The following is a 12666-nucleotide window of genomic DNA, read 5'->3' as shown; positions in this document are numbered from 1 at the left end:
TCTTACCCAGAGAGCACATAAAACCATTGCCCATATTTTCTTCTAATTTATCCGTTTTTAAAAATCTATTTCCGGGGCTGGGGATGTGGCTCAAGCGGTAGCACGCTCGCCTGGCATGCATTCGGCCCAGGTTCGATCCTCAGCACCATATACAAACAAAGATGTTGTGTCCGCCGATAACTAAAAAAAATTAAAAAAATAAAAATAAAAATAAAAATTTATTTCCTTTGTTTATATAGGATATGAGATGAGGCGAGATCCTTACTTGGTTTTGTTGTTGTTTTTTCCAAAGAGCATCCAAGAGGCTGCCAGGTGGGGTGCCCAGGGCGCCCCCCGGAGGCCCCAAACATTTTCTTACTGACTTATTAATCAAACTGTCCCTCCTGCCCTTGGAGTCGCCTCCTTGGTTGCATTGAACAGAGCTAGTGGTCTGCTCTGAACTCTGTCCCGGGGCGGCTTGTGTGTCCTTGAACTAACACTGTTCCCGGCCACTGTCACGGCCCTTGTGGTTAGGGCGAGGACCCCTCCCTGGTCTTCCCACCTAGATCTCCTGGTCCTGATCCTGTTTGTTCTTCCTCCAGAGCTTCCTGGGATGGTTGCTGGGCCGCCTGCCTCTCCGCTCACCTTTCCTGTGTGCTCACGTCTTTCTGTTTGCACGGTGGCTCCTCTGGGCCTTCTCACTGCTCTCCTGGTGCGTCGCTGACTTTCCTCTTGATGAAGTTGGTTTCCTCCGGGCACCCGGGGCCCTGTGAAGGACGTCAGCTGGTACTGACACCCTGGGTGTAAACTCAAACCACGCCACGGGTGTTCTGAAGACATCAGCAGCCAGAGGCTGGGCCACTGTTCCCAAATGTGTTACCTCCAGGGGGCGCCCTGGGCACCCCACCTGGCAGCCTCTTGAAATGCAGAAAGCTTTGTCCTCAAGAATCCAGGGTTTGGATCTGAAAAGCCCCTCAAAAGTCCATGTGTGGAAGACTCGGACCCCAGCAGCACGGTTCAGGGGTGGGGCCTCCAGGAGGTGCCCGAACCATGAGGGCTGGACCCACTCAGTGGAGTTGTCCCTTCATGATCCTCAACTCAGTGGCTGTTGGGAGGCAGTGGACACCAGGAGGTGGGCTGGGGAGAAGGTGGGTCACAGGTGGTGTGACCTTGGAGGGTGTGTTTGTCCCTGGTCCCTTCCTACTTCTCTCTCTTTCTCTGCAGGCCACCGTGAGGTAGGCAGCTGTGCTCCAGGTGTGCTCCACCGCATGTTCCCTGCCACAACGGATACTCTGCCACAGGCCCCAAAGCAGAGCTGCCAGCCATGGACTGAACCCTCCAAAATCATAAGCCAAAACAAATCTTTTCTCTTTTAATTTTCTTTTTCCCTCGGGTATTTTGTCACTGCAATAGAAAACCGACTAACGTCCTTGGCCATGTGACTTGCAGGATATAGGGAATGGATGTGGAATGATGTGGGTCATCTTTGAATTGAGATATAAGAGGCAGTACCTGGTTCACTATGTGTTTCACCCACTTTTGCCATGATGATGAATAATCTCCAGATATCAGCTGCCCCATTGTTCTAGATTCCAGAGTAGAGAGTCACAGCCCCAGTTGACCCAAGATGAATATGTTGCAGGAGCAAGAAATAAATCTCGATTGTAATAAGTCATCAAAATTTTGGTGATGCTTGTTACTGAGGCCCAACCTAGCCCATTCCGACCGACAGACTAAAGAAAACAAAATGGCTGATCCACAGAGTAACAATTGGGTAGGTCTGTAAAGGGAAATGCCGGTTAAATTGCACTGATGTTCTATAACCCCGTGTTATTTCCTTGTTTATCTCTCCTATGATGAAGAAACTGGATGAAAAGAGTCTGAATAGTTTGAGTTATGCACTAAGTCTAACTTCCTGGCCCATATATGTCTTGATGCCAAAATTAAGCCATGCAAAGGTGGGTCTCTCTGAAAGACCAAAACTTCATGAGCAAGCGTGTGTGCACACTGGTGATGTGACTCTCCTACTGTAGGTGCTTGAACTTGCACAACAGTGAGCTTCGGAGAGGACCACCTGCCACCACTTGTCCCTTCTTCCCTGCCCAAGGTCAGCCTGGTAACCAGTAAAGCCTTGAAAAGAGGAGCCTGGTGCCCTGGTGCGTGCCTGCAGCCCCAGCGACTCAGGAAGCCGAGGCAGGAGGACCACAGGTTCCAGGCCAGCCTGGGCAACTTAGGGAGGGCCTCTCCCAAAATAAATAAAAGGGGCAGGGGATGTGGCTCAGTGTTACAGCACCCCCGGGTTCCATCCCCAGGAACAAAAGAGAAACAGAAAAAACACCAGATGATTCAGCCCAAGGTGGCGGTCCACCTTGCTCTTCTTGACCTGCTGTCTCCTCTCCACCTTTCCTGATGTCCTCCCCTGGAAAGGAGAGGAAAAGGAGACCAACTGTCACCCAAGAAATTGATGCAGGTGGCATGTCATCTCAACCCCCGACAAGGAGCACGGAGCTTTTCATCCTGACACTTAAGTGTTGACGTTTGTGAAAGGGAAGGGCCTGGGAGGCCTGCAGGGGAGGAAGGGGCTGGAGGACGCAGCCCCACGTGAGCACCCACTCCTCATCTCCTGTTTAAGACTGCTCCTGAGCCTGGCTCCCTGTAGCAACGGGCTAGTAAACAAAACGGAATCCGGCAGACCTTGAGAGCGGCTGCTCTGGACAGCTCTGCTCACTGAAGTGGAGTCCACAGTGACCAACACCAGTCACTCCCACAGGCGAGGGACAAATCCCACGTGTGGAAACTGAGGCCCGCGTGGCTGCACAGACCAGGGGCAGGCACAGCGGGCTCCCAAAACTGCCCTCCCCAGCCCTTGGACAAGAAGAGCGCCTCTGGCGTTAGAGGATGGCCCACCTGTCCAGGAACCCTCCAGGCCACAAGCCAGGTCAGACCCAGACGACCTTCTGAAGCCCCCAGTGAAACCTGCCATTGTTTCTTCTCATGCTCGGGGAAGGAGCGTGAGGCCAACCTGCGGAGGCTGGGCCCACGGTGAGAGGCCAGAACAGCCTCAAGGCCTGGAGGACAGTCGCTGCGAAGCCCCAAGAGATGCGTACATTCAGCCAGTCCCTCAGCTCCAGGGACAGGGAGGACAGGTGAGCTGGGAGGAGCAGGGGCTGCTCAGGGCCCTCCAGGGAGGAGGACCTTCAGTGCAAGGCACTAGGGGCAGGAGAGCGCTGCAGGAGCAGCAGAGCCCCCAGAAGGCAGCACCCCACCCAGAGCCCCAGGGCGCCTTCTTGTCTCAGGCCACAAATCACTTTCTGCATTTCCCAGCCCCTGCTGCCCTGGCGGTCAAGGACCTTGAGGACCTCCACAGCTGCTGCCAGTCAGTACCAAGGCCAGGGTCAGCAGCAGCAGAAGCCCTGCACTTCCTTCCCCTGCAGCTTCCCAGGGGGGCTCTGGAGTTGCCCACCTTCCCATCAGGGGTGGGACTTTAGCTGGAAGCTGGTTGGGCAGAGGCTACAGTTTGTCCAACAGAATTCGTGCTGTTCCCTTCTTATCTTTCTTCCTGCGTTTAACTTAGCAACTACGGACTCAGTGCCCGAAGTGTCGCAACCCCTGAGGGATGAGATGGGGAAGGGTGTCTTGAGGGGCCTGGATGAGTGCCAGGTCATCAGGGGATCTGCAAGCTGATGGAGGCCTGGGATTCCTCCTCAGGAACAGAGGCACAGAGTAAGGTGAGCACACCAGGAGTCAGAAGCCAGGGCAGCCAGAAGAATGCATTTCTTGCTTTTACAAAACATGGTGACTGGTCAGTGATCAGAACTCAAGAAAAAGAGTACAAAAAGGAAAAAGATCCAATTTGGATTACTCTGAAACAGTATTTGTCAGATGGAGGTGATTCCAGGTATCTTTCTACCTGTGTAGGAGGGAGTTAGAAGGTGGGAGGGTGGATTCCTGAGTGGTGGCAGGTGTGCAGAGAGTGCGTTTTATCAATGTTGACTCACTTCAGTTTGTGAAACAGAAAACACTGCATTTAACTTGAATTCAAGCCATGAAAAAGAAAGTGAAGGTAAAACTTTAGAAATAAATAAATTTAAGATCATATTTTAAACAATAAGAGATACAGTCCTTTTAAATTTTTCTCTAAAATTATGTTAAATGGGTTGTAAAAAACAACTTGAGAGCTTGAGGAGAAGTAGTGTTTCCAACTTCATTTTAAATCAAGCTGTCTCATTGAACTCTGCTCTTAACCATGAGCAATGGATATTTCCTTCCACTTGTCCGCTTGCAAACGCACAGTTGGTGATTTAGTATCTAGTTATGTCAGGACTTCAGGACTTATAAAATTTTCAAAATAGTCATAATTCAAAAAAGATATCACCTTTTAAAAACGAGTGATTCCGTGTTCACCACTGTTTATTATGCTTCATTTTCTTCACTCTGAGTTCTTTATTTCAATTCACTTCTTGGTTGGTTGAATTTCAACACGAATATTCCCTGTTGGTGGGTGACTTTCTGCTGACTTTATAAACTAAGGACAACACGGTTGGGTATAAAATTCTTGGGTTTCAGTTCTTCCCTGCAGAACTGTGTAAACATTGTTCCACTGTGTCCCTGAACTGATGTGTTTAAGCCTTTTGCTACCACTTTTCTACTCATCTTTGCATAAACTGGGTTTTATCTTCAAATACCTTTTTGCAAAAAGAAATAAAGAAAGAAAGAGCGAGCTTCATAAACCACATACTCCTCCACTGTCCGGCAAAGACAGCCTGTTGCCCTTACATTCTGGGCAGAGAGAAATCAACAAACAGAAAAGATCACTAAATATACAAGACATATTAGGGGGTAATAAGCCCTGTGGAGAAGACAAGCATGAGCAATGGATATTTCCTTCGGTGAGGGAAAAACTTCATGCATAAGGTGATATTTGAAGCCAATTCACCATGGGGACAAACCACGCAGACAGTTTGGAGAAAGAGCATCCTGGGGTGGCAAGTGCAAGTCACTGAGGCAGGAGTGTTCAGGGCAAGGACACCAACATGACTGGAGCAAGGTGAGAGGAGGAGAAGATGAGATCACGTCAGAGAACACCAGGTAACCAGGTCAGGCAGGGAGAGGTCCAGAAAACTTTGGACTTTTTTTTTTTTCCTGAATTGTATGGACAATATTCTTCTCACGCCAGCCAGAAAAAAATCCTTCTAAAATTGTAGTCACACCATGATGTTTATTAGACAAGTTAGCTGGGTATAAAATCTTTAGCTGGGTCCCACATTCTTTTACTCAGAATTTTACAAATATTTCTCCACTCTTCTCCAACAATGAATAGTGATGTGGAGAAGTCCAGCACCTTATTTTTTCCCTCTTAAATATTATTGACTTTTCCTGCTCTGATACCTGAAAAATTCTTCATTTTTAAAGTTCACGAGTTGACCTTAAGTCTCATTAACTGAATCTGAATACTTTCTGTGTGAATCAAATTGTCTACATGTTTTCAGGAATGTTCTCTTAAGCTGAAATTCGACACTCCTTTCGTTTGTGGGGAAATTTCCTTCAACTCTGCATATCTCTTTGGTTCCAATTATTGCTCCTCTCCTTCTACTTCCTGCTCACCACTCCTCTTTGTGACAGATCTTCTTGGCTCTCCATGGCTCTGAATTCTCCAATGGCTTTACTCCTTCTGTTTCCTCTGGATCAGAGATAATACATCTGGGTGGTTTGTGGGAAATTGTGGGGTTTGTACACCAATTTAATCAGCAGTTTCATGTGGTTCGATGACAGCTGAACTCACAGGGAAGTAGCTTTTCTTGTGTTCTGAAGGGAAATTTCCCCACTCTGCCCGTCAGAACTTTCCTTGGGCCTCATTGGCTAAACCTGGGTTGTATGCTCATCCCGGTGACCAATCACTGGGATGGCTTGACTGACGTCCTTCTGATTCATCCTGGAGTGGGGCTCCTGCACACCAGGACAACCCAGGAAGAAGAAGGGAACAGTGGCTGCTGGGCGGTGGCTTGGGTGGGAGAGCCGGGTTAGGCACAGCATGACATCATGACGTCAGTGACAGTTTTCTGGGGAGAAACACACAGACCTGAATCCCGAGGTCATGGGGTGAGGGCTCAGCTACCTGTTGGGCTCTGCAGAGGAGGCAGCCACTATCACGGATGAAAGGGATGATGAGGTGAAGGGCTCAGGATGCACAGAAGATTCGGAAATAACACCACGAGTCTGTAGGAACCAGTGCAGGGAAAATGTTAGAAAGAAGAGAAACCTGGCCCCATGGACCCTTTAACTAGCTTCATGTGAACTTCTTCAAAAGATTGATAACAAGATTTTTCTTTAAGAAAAAAAAAAATTCAGGGACTTAGTTGGGGAGGACACTTATGTCAAAAGGCCTTTCTCTCAAGCAGGAGGATTGCAAGTTCGAGGCCAGCCTTAGCAACTTAATGAGACCCTATCTCAAAAAATTTTTTAAATATATATTTTAAAAGACAGGGGGATGTATTCGGTGGCAAAGCACCCCTGGGTTCAATCCCCAGTACAAGAAAAAAAGGGGGGTTTCCCAGGGCAACTGGCCCCGGGTGAATCTGCAATGGAACAGGCCAAATCGGTGGAGGAGTGGCATGTTCCCACTGAGCGCTGTCACGGGAGGAAAGGAAAAGACAGAGCAGGGCTTCTTCCTCTGCCTACTGACCTCCTTCTGGGACCACAGCCTACAAAAGCGTTTCATCATTTAGGCTCCCCAGGCCTGCGTGCCCAGCCAAGCTCGCTGCCTCTGCCTGCAAAGTGCCACATACATCAGCCAAACCCTTGGGCTCTCGGACACTCCATCTGGAAGGCAGGTCTGAAACGCTCCCGGCCCTCTGTAGGTGGGGAGGCGACAGGATAAATGAGGCCACAGTTATTCTCGGCAGCCTCCTTCCCTTGCAAACTGTCCCGCAGTCCCTGTATGACAGTCTGCGAATGCTTTTAATGGCGCATCCCTGCCAGGAGATAAAGTGAGCGTGCTGTCAGGCCGGTCCCCACGAGCAGACCCGGCGGTGGAGGTGGGAGGGAAGAGGTTTACTGGGGATGTCACTGTGAAAGATGGGAGAGAGAGAAACAGGACCAGCCAGGCTTTTCTGTCTAACTCAGTTCTCCTCCAACCAGCCATCTGTGCTCTGGAGCCTGGTAGGGCTGGCTGAGAGGGCCTGGCCCCAGGTCCCCTGCCAAGATGGCCCTGGCTGGCGCTGCCTCTGCTCACAAGCTTGGGGGACCCTGAAGTCACACTTAGCAGCTGGAGATCCAAGCAGCGTACCTCCATAGATGTCATACATGTGTGTGTGCATGTGTGCGTGTGTGTGCGTGTGTCGGGTGAGCTGCTGGACTGTATATCACATGCTCTAAAACATGTCAACACTCTAACTCGTCATCATAATGATGAAACAAAACACCTGAACCAGAGCCTTCATGTTCCCCGCTGCTCCCCTCCACTGACTGTGGTGCTCGGCCCCTGCTAGAGGCCGCTGCCCTAGGGAGGGGGCGCCTCTGGACGTGAGCTCCTTCATGGAATGCCCCCACCTGTTGCCTGAGAGGTGCTGGCCTCCCTCTGTCCTTGGGCCCCATGCACCACAGGGTCAAGGGGAAGGATCAGCAATTGAAGGGTGCTTACTCCTCCCTGGGGGTCTCTAGTTGAAAACGCAGGTTCACCCACTGAACCACATCACTTCAGGTTTTATGGCAGAAATCCCCAAAAGCACATACCACATGGAACTGCATGATGTCCTTCTTAGGCTTCTCAAAATCCTATGTGAAGTGGCTATCAGGAGGCAAGACCCCGCCAGTGTTCATGCGGTCATTTGGATACTTTGCAAAACATCTTCAACCTCATTCCCCAATTACAGTAGGTACATCCCTCTGATCCACAAGGACGTGTACAGCCCGTGGATGCTGGAAACCAAATAGTACCAAACCTTGTATATACTGTTTGTTTTTTTTTATATATACAAATGCCTATGATAAAGTTTGACTTACAAATTAGGCACAATAAGAGATTAACAGTAGTTAATAGAACAATTACAACAGTGTACTATAATAAAATTGCCAGTATCACTCCTCTTTCACTTTGGGGACATGATTAAATAACATAAGGGTTGCTTTAACACAAGGACTGCAATACTAAACATGATGGTCCAGGGAACAGGTTTATCTGGGCTCAATGGCCACTAAGTGACTAACAGGAGAGTAGCCTATACAATGTGGATACACTAAGTAAAGGGATGGCTCAGTTCATGAGTGCAAAATTTCATCTTGCTACTGAGAATGGCATGCAATTTAAAACTTATGAATTCTTTATTTCTGGAATTTTCCATTTTATTATTATTATTTTTTTGACCATGATGACCATGGGTAACTGAAAGGATGGAAAGTGAAACTGTGGATAAGGAGGGGCTACTCTCTTTCCTTCATCTGTGTGTTGAAAATCCCCAAAGTGTAATCCATTTCTGGAGGTTGAGAACAAGTTGAATACTCAGCCTTGAAGGCAAGCCGGATGCCAGCCAGTGATTACAAACAAACTGCACCTTGAGCTTCGCAGGGGGCTGCCCATGGTGGGTGTAAGGCCACCATGACTCAGAGTCCTGTGTGGAGCACATGGTGCAAACAAGAAAAACTCAGGGAGATAAAAGCTTTGGGGTGGCCTTCAGCCTGTGGTAGTTCAAGATGTGGCGAGCCTATCTGGGGAGAGGAGCAGAGGCTGCCACCTGTGTCATCGAGGACCAGCTCTGAGCTCAGACACGGGGACTGAGGGGCTGGTTTTCCAAGAGCCTCTTTGACTGAATCTGCCAAGGGCCATCCATGCCTTCATGGCGGTCAGCGTGGGGGGCATGAGCCCGTGTTCTCAGGCAGCCAGGTCCCTGTGTTTGTGACCTGGCAAATGAACACCTCATTAGGAGATGCTCTGCTTACTGCCCAGAAGGCCACGGAGGGCAGGGGAGGGCCCCCAGCTTGTCCTGTGCTGGGAGGGAAGCCTGTCTCTCGAAGGTGTGGTAGCCAGCCTCGCACTGCCCAGACAAAGGCCTGAGGTAAATTAACTTAACAAGGGAACAGGTTTATCTGGGCTCATGGTTGTAGAGATTCCAGCCCATGGTTGCTTGACCCCGTCTCTTTGGGGTGGGGGCAAGGAGTGCAGAGGAGGTCTGTCTGCTCAATCATAGCTGCTGAGATGCAAAGAGAGGGACAGGAAGGGGCCTGGGTCCCCAAACTCCTTCCTAGGACACACCCCCATGACCTCAGATCCTCCCAGACCCCACCCTCTCACGCTTCCCCCACCTCCCAGGAGCACCATGGGCTGGACCAAGCCTTCCACATGTGAGCCTTTGGGGAACATTCTAGATCCAGACCACAGCAGATGGGGATGGTGGTCACAACCTGGAGAAGATGAAATCCCTGCAGATGCCTGGGCCTGGGAGGAAGTGCAGAGGGCAGCTATAAGCTGTGGGCTGAGTGTCCCGGCTCATGCTCCTCCCCAGAGGCATCTGTTTCTGCAGGAAGAGCTCAGTCTGGGGATGAGACTCAACTCCCTGGCAGCAGGGGGACTCCAGAACCCGCCACAGTGGAGAGATGGCCCTGAGACTTCTGATGTGGAGAAAAACTCACTTCAATCTGAGCCCATCAACTCAATAATGGGCTCACAATTTACTTCTCCATCTTAGTGATTAAGATGAGTTAATAGAAATAGAAGCAGAAGAAAATTAAAAATCAAAGCTATTCCATAATTACTATTGGATGTTGATGCTGATGGAGCTGGCATTATCTCATCATTGCAATAAGGCCACATGGTTGGGGATAGTCTCCCCGTGTGAGTGGTAAGGATCCCTGCTGTCTGGGCAAATCCCCCTGCTGTCTGGGCAAATCTGTGGGTCTGGCTGGGAGGCGAGGGGCTACGGCTCACTGTGGCAAACAAAGATTAACATGCAGATGTCCCCGCGGCTAGTAGTGGAGTTGCAGGCGGCTAGTAGTGGAGTTGCAGGCATGTGGTCTGGTCCTCGTACTGCATTGCATCATATCTCCCAGAATCCAAGTCCCCTGGGAACCTGTGAAAGTGACCTTATCTGGAACTAGGGTCTTTGCAGATGTGATCAAGTCAAGATGAGGTCGTACTAGGTTAGGGTGGGTCCTCGATCAACATGACCAGCGGTCCTGAGAAGAGAATCTGGACAGAGGAAGGGCACATGAAGGTGACACTGCCACAAGGGTCTGTGCCACAGGGTTGCTGGCAGCCTGCAGAAGTCAGGAGAGAGGCAGCACCTATCCTCCTGCACCCGGCAGAGGCGCATGGCGCAGCAGCTTGGGCTCCCACGAGGGAAAGTGGACAGGTCTGTGGTCCCTGCTCACCCAGCATGTGGGGCTTGGCCACACAGTGCAGGACCGTGGGAGGGTCAGCAGCAGTCAACACTGATGGTCCAGCGGGGGCAGCCAGGGCCAGCGGCGGCAGTGCCTGCAGAGATGTGGAAAGTATCCAGAAGCCATGGTGGCCGCACCCCGGGTAGCACCCACTCCCAGAGGCTGCTTACTCCTGATCTTTGCCGTTTTCCAAGCCTGATTCTCCAGCTCTCTTGGTGGTTCTGTGATATCCTTCTGGAAATTTCCTCTTTTGCTCAAGTTAGCCCATTCGTTTCTGTTGCTGGGAGTCACAGTCCCTGACTGCTACCAAACGTCATCCCAATAGCTCCTCGTGCTTGGCTGTGTGTCAGGAGAGCCAGGGCGCTCCTTCAATTTTCAAGAGAATGTAATGTTCAGAGCCCAGTAATCCCCACCCAGCCACAGGACCTCCCCGCCCGGAACCAGCAACAGGAAGTAATGACCAGTCAACCTGAGAGAGGACTCACTTGACTCTAAAAATCAGCTTCACGCCAAGGTTAGAATTTCTATGACATGTCATTTACAATGCAAATCCTCTATTTCGACTTTGCTAGTAGGCGGTGAAATGTTTTTAAGGACTGAACATGTCTTTAAACATTCACTTAATCAAAAGATGAAAAGTTCTTAGAGGAACGGTGTCTGCTTAAGGCCTCAACATAACCAGAAATGATAAGGAGAGGTCAAGGACGCAGACCAAAATGGACCAATGTCCATGTGGAACTCAGCAGAAGCGGCAAGTGGGGTGCTTGGAGGCTCTAACAGTGCTGAGGACACTCTCAGGGGCCTGCCCAGCATGGGCAGTGTGCCCTGCAGCCTGGAGGACCGCCATCGAGTGCCCACAGGTTCCTGTGCACCTCTCCTAGCCTCTGCTTCCCATCCAACAGAACGCATTTCCTGTGAGCTTCACCTTTCATGTTTCACCAGGAAGTCAAGGGCAGAAACCCTGATGGAACCTGCTTCCATCTCCCAAATCCCACCCCTGCTCGTGTCCAGGGATGTGGCTCCCTCAAGATTTCAGTTGTCATTTCAGTGACGGTCACTGATTGAAGGAGGCTAAGTTCCCAAAGACATATGCAATAATGGGATAAAGCTGAGATTTGAAGAACTAGAGCAATAAAAAAGCCTAACTAGTTATCTGCTGTTACCATGAGTATTACATCTAGTTGGGGAAAACGCTCTAGAAACAACTGTGTGTCACTTTGTGAAGGACCACACCTATGAATCCCACCCAAACCATCAAACCCCAGCCTCTTGCCAGCTGAAAGGAGGCCCCTGCAGGTACACTGAGGCCGACCCTCGGTTCTTATTGTCTTTTCCTGCACCACCAGGAGCAAACTGAATCTGGTTGGTTCCATTCACTTTTCCTTTACATTCTTTCAGAGTTCCGTCCTCCTGGTAAGCTGTCCTGCAGGTGGAAAGTTCTCCAGACAGAGGTCAAGGTTGCTCTAAATCACCTCGGGGCTGCTGAGTCAGGAGCACTGAGACACCCACTCAGGACCACACTGCCAGCCTGCTCCCCAGTTTGTTGAATCTCAGCAAGTGCCGGGTTAAAGGGGGAACCTCTTTCCTGTGTTTAGACGCCTTTGTTCTGTTCCTAGCATCCAGGGGTTGCTAAGTAAGGGACAGACGATCTAGGATGCAAAGTAAGAGCTGGACAATCCCACAGAGATGTGGCATGAACAGGGTCTTGGGAATCTCTGAACCGAGGAAGCAAACTTGGGACAAAGACAATGCTGACCAAAACATGGTTATTCCTGCGTGTGCCAGAACAGCGCCTGGCCCTTGGCTTGCCCTGCTTAGCCATCCCGTCCACAGTACAGTCTTTATCCCTGCTCTGTATTGAGGGAAGCCAAAGTCACTCCTCCAGTCAGAGATGGAGCTGGAGTCAAATCCAGAGCCCTTGGCTGGACCCCCCCACCCAGTGGCTAAAAAAAAGGGGGGGTGATTTTAAAAGGAAATGGGAAAAAGAGAAAAATATAAATTTTCAGGGAAGCATTTGTACTTTCTAAAGTGAGCAGGTACAAACCAGGTGCTTGTGTGAATCCACCTACTAATTGGGAACCCCGTCCTGACGGTCAACATCACTTTGGACAAGAAAGCACTTTGTATCTTTATTTCATGTGCTAACTTTTCCCACTGGTTTGTAATTTCAGGAATGCTTCATTTTTGTATAAAAGTGATCTAAAGCTTCGTCTTACATAAAATAAAACCATTTGTCCATTACACACTATCATGCTCCCATTTAAATAATCAGAATACTTTCCACTTTTTAAAAAAAGTATTTTTTAGACGTTGATG

Source organism: Callospermophilus lateralis, chromosome 1 (genome assembly GCF_048772815.1).
Source record: "Callospermophilus lateralis isolate mCalLat2 chromosome 1, mCalLat2.hap1, whole genome shotgun sequence".
NCBI lineage: Eukaryota > Metazoa > Chordata > Mammalia > Rodentia > Sciuridae > Callospermophilus > Callospermophilus lateralis.
Note: the sequence above shows the minus strand (reverse complement) of the source record.